Genomic DNA, 5,054 nt, shown 5'->3' with positions numbered 1-5,054 from the left:
GTTTTTTCATGTTCTTTCTTCCATAGCAATACGGTCATGTCTCTTTGAAATATTAATTAGAAATAAATAATAAAAATTACAAACGTTGCCTCTATATATTTCTCGTAACGTTTATAAATCGAGAGGTACTACAAAATATTTACTTTGCAGGGATCGTGTACCAGTAAGAAATCCCCAAAAACTCTCAGAAGATGAACTTAGAGCTATGGCTCAAGCTATATTTGAGGAAGAATCTGATGAAGATGTTGGTGGAGACCCAGATACTTCAGACGACGAGCTAATAGAAAAAACGGAGCACGACACTGAATCAGAAGTTGATCTGAATGACGAAAATCAATATACGATTGACTCGGACACAAACAGTAACATTGAAAACAGTTCAGATCTTGATGAAGACAATGATTATTTTATAGCAAAAGACAGAAAAACTAAATGGTATAAGAAATCTCTTCTTAGTAAATTTACTAAAACTCCTTCAAAAAATATTGTCAAGATATTTCCTGGGCCAACAGTTTGTGCGAGAGATGTTACTACGGAACTAAGTGCTTTTGAAAAACTCTTTACAAATGAAATCATAGAAAATATAGTTGAATGTACAAATTTGCAGATTGCAAAAATGCGATTAAATTATGAACGGCCAAGACGGGCTAAAGATACGACTAAACAGGAAATCATGGCATTATTAGGATTATTATTTCTTGCAGGGACTAAAAAACAAAATCATACACACTTCCTCGAATTGTGGACAAAAGATGGTACCGGCTCAGAAATCTTTCGAGCCTGTATGAGCGCAGATCGATTTTTATTTTTGCTTGCTGCTCTTAGGTTTGACAACAAAGATACTCGAAAGGACCGAAAATCAATTGACAAACTTGCTGCCATTCGCTTTACTCTTGATACGTTTATGAAAAACTGTAGCAGCAACTATTCCTTGGGAGAAGAAATGACTATCGATGAAATGTTGATACCTTTTAGAGGTAGATGCAACTTTGTGCAATACATTCCAAGTAAACCTGCAAAGTATGGCTTAAAAGTGTTTGTGTTATGTGACGCGCAGACCTTTTATGTCACCAATTTTGAGGTGTATTGTGGTCAACAACCGGAAGGGCCCTACAAAAAATCTAACACACCAACGGATATTACCCATCGCCTGCTTCAACCTTGGAAAGGTAAAAACCGTAATTTAACATGCGACAATTGGTATACGAGTTATCCGTTGGCAATTGACCTTTTGAAGGAAAAGATAACGATGGTTGGCACACTTAAACGAAATAAAAGGGAACTACCTCCAGAGTTTTTACCAAGAAAAAACACACCAATTGGATCATCCACTTTTGGTTTTCAAAAAGAAGTTACCATTGTATCCTACACACCAAAAAAAATAAAGCTGTCATTCTCCTATCTACCATGCACAGTAATTCTACAGTAGATCCCGAAACAGGAAAACCAATGATAATTTTAGACTATAATTCACATAAAGGAGGCGTAGACACTGTAGACAAAATGTGCAGTACCTATTCGGTATCCCGAAGAACACGAAGATGGCCAATGGCATTGTTTTTTCAACTCCTGAATATTGCCGGAATTAACAGCCAGATCCTGTACAATGCTGCCAACATCGACAATCCTCAAAAATATAGAAGAGTTTTTCTAAAAGAATTATCATTGGCATTGATAAGACCTCATCTTTCTGAGAGGGCGGAAATACAGAGTTTACCTCTGGATTTAAAAATATTCTTGAAGAAATACAAAAACGTACAAGACGACCACGATGAAGAACCACCAGCAAAAAAACGGGGGAGGTGCCATTGTTGTGGAAGGAGCAAAAATAGAGTTACAACAATATCTTGACAAATGTAATAGAATGGTTTGTAAAGAGCACTCTGTTACAATTTGTGCAAATTGTAATTTAGTAGACGCAAACGAGGAAGAAAACGAAAGTGAATAGCACACATATTCTCAAATATGTTCATTTGTGAATGATTATTTACAGCTAGTTTTTAGATTTATATACTAGTTTTATAATATTTTTAATGTTAAGCTAATATACAAGAATCTCAAGAAGGTTATTTTTAGAGAAAAAGAAGTGGTTGAGTTTTTGTTCTTATATTTGTTGCTAATCTTTATATTTTCGTTATGTATTATTTTTTATGTTAAGACATTCTCTTAAATATATGCCTACATTTATTATATACAATATATGTACTAAAAATACCTAGTTGTGGCTTTTATTTGCGTTTTTAGTCGGTGGGTGTACAGAATACATCGCGCACGTAGTTATGACTAATGGAGGGGCGCCCGTAGTTAAAGGTTAAAATATAATAATTTTATTAATTTAAATCACAACTCATAATATTTAAAAGATAATCACAACTCGAATAAAGAGCGTGGGGAAACAAACATGGCTATTTATTACATATAAATGAGGTTATGTGCCTAGAATATTAAAAAAATATATATTTTTTTCGAATTCAGTGTCTGTTTTAGTGTAGAAATGGCCAACATGATCCTGCCAATAAAATAACGGAAAAAATAGATGAAACATCGTTCTTTATTTTGTAGCATTTTTATTTTTTTTTTGTATGTATTAAACACCGAAGAATATTTTCAATGTATTTCTATTTCTTCTCGCAAATGTTTAAACACCGAAAAAGTATTTCCAATTCTTTTGCATCGCTGGAATTGATAATAAACACATTTTAAAGTTTGTTTGTATAACACAGATGGGTATTTATTTCTTTGATCGAGAGCAGCTTAAGGATATTTTGCGCGTCAAATAAACAGGAATTTTCTCCGTTTATGCTTTTGTTTATACTGAGTTGGGTGCACAATTTTTAAAGATTATATTATGAGATCACTATCGGTGGAGCCGCTGTCAAGTGCAGTTGGTTTGGTTTGTTTAGTCCGAATTTTCATCTAATTCGTAATGGGTTTTCGTTATTGGTTATTTGTTATCGGAAATAGTGAAGTTTGGTAGTATGTAGCAGTTGAAGTTAAAGTTGGATTTGAAACTTGGAAAGGTAAAGACCACGGGTGTGTAAGCTTCAAAAACAACCGGTGTATTTCTTATTGTGGAGAGGTGAATTTTATACTCAAATGTAATGTGTCAGTTTTTGTCTGAGCTAATCACCGATTTTGTTTGTGCTATGTTTGACCTGAGGCATTTGTAAGACGGCGTTTCGAACAGTTTAAAAGATGTTCACATGGTTTCAAGCAGGAGCTTAAATTTTTGAAAATCTAAGCTTTGAAGATTGCTACAAGATAATCTAGTGCCCAGCTTCCATCGTCTATTTATTGTTTCTGGGCATTTCAGACAATTTTGCAGCTTGTAAGACGCATTTTTGTTGTTTTGCAATGTTTTGAATCCAGTTCTAGACCCGAAAACTTTTAAAGGAATTAGACCAGTCAGTGATATCAGGTAGTTTTTTTTTTTAATTTTTTCACAGTAAAAATTTTTCATTAATAATCGCTTTCGTGACAAGTTAAAGAAAAATATTATTTATTCTTATAAAGTTTTAAAATTTAATCTTGATATGACAGTTAGCATTCTTTTCTTCGGACATCTGGTACATACCTAATCATAAATTTTAAATTTGTTTTGTTCTGTTTTAAAAAGGTTGACCTTAATGTAAGCTCCATTGAAAGATCTAGATGATTTCAATTTATTAATAATTTAAATTCTTTTAGTGTCCCCAACGTCTAGAGTTTGTCGTAAACCGATAGCACCATTGTAAGTTATTTATGTATTTTGTTATTATTATTTGTATCTGTAACTGTTTATGGTGAAATAATAATAAATATATAACGTTTCTCCATAAACCAAGAGCAGTATTATTTCCTTTAAAAATATTCTAACCCTTTTATTGTATTTTTTTGGGAAAGAAAAGCTTATCTTTCCATGCAGCAGGAAGGTTCTTGTGGGTGACGTCCAATTTAAATAGCTTAGGAACCTTCTTGTATTCTGTTGTCCAGGAAATCCATATAAGTCCCTTTTTGATTTGTAGTTACCCCTTTCCAGTTCTCCTTTTTTTATTCACTTTCTCACGATCCAGCTCTCCAATCAAACCAGGAGTAACCGTTCGCAAACGTTCCGGTTTGTTTTGCTTACCCTATCCTCAGCCCAGCAATTTCTGTCCCCAGTTTTCAACCCCCTATAAGTAATAACTTATGTGGTAGGCAATATAACCGCTACAATTCACATGCAGCTGAGATTATGTGCTAAAAACATCGGAAAAATATCAAAAATAGCGTTTTTGTATTTTGAGTATGTTTGGTGTAAAAATTATAAACCTGATCACTCTATTAGAAATAACGAAATATATTAAAAATCTTTATTAATTGACATACCTAAAGTTGAGTTTATGTGCTAAAACCATGGAAAAAAACACAAAAAATGGGGTTTTTCGAGTTTTGAGGATTTTCTGGAGTGAAAATGAAAAATCTAACTTCACCATTTAAAGAAACAAATAAGAATACACGAAAAATATTTATTCAGATATTTTCCAAAAATTACCTATATGATCTAAAATTTATTTGAAAAATTCATATATTCTTCGTAAGCTCATTTTAAATCCAAAAAATCTGAAAAAAATCAGCTGGTTTTTGGGCATAAAAATTATGTTTGTGAATTTTTTCAGATTTTTTAAAGCAAAGGGAGCTAAAATTTTGGTTAAAGCGGATAAAACAACGAAGAATATTTTTGGTGTATTTCAGTTCCTATCGTACAAGTAAAAATACCCAAAAGTGTTTTTAATCCTTTTATTTGCGTCGCTGGAGTTAATGTAAACCATTTTACAGTTTGTTTATATTTCACAGATGCGTTTTTCCTCTGCATTTCTTTAATTGAAGCCGCCTTGGGATTTTTGTGCGTCAAAGAAATAGGAATTTAACCGTATATGTTTTGTTTATATTAAGTAAAGCGAATGAATTTAAAAGATAATTGCTCACTCTCCCTAAGCGGCTGTCGGTTACAGTCGCTTACAGTGTTGGTCAAAAATTTTTCTTCAAATTTGTTTTTCGTTCTTTGTCATGGAAATGTACTCTGAGATAGCGCG

This window comes from Diabrotica undecimpunctata, chromosome 5 (genome assembly GCF_040954645.1).
Source record: "Diabrotica undecimpunctata isolate CICGRU chromosome 5, icDiaUnde3, whole genome shotgun sequence".
Taxonomy (NCBI): domain Eukaryota; kingdom Metazoa; phylum Arthropoda; class Insecta; order Coleoptera; family Chrysomelidae; genus Diabrotica; species Diabrotica undecimpunctata.
Note: the sequence above shows the minus strand (reverse complement) of the source record.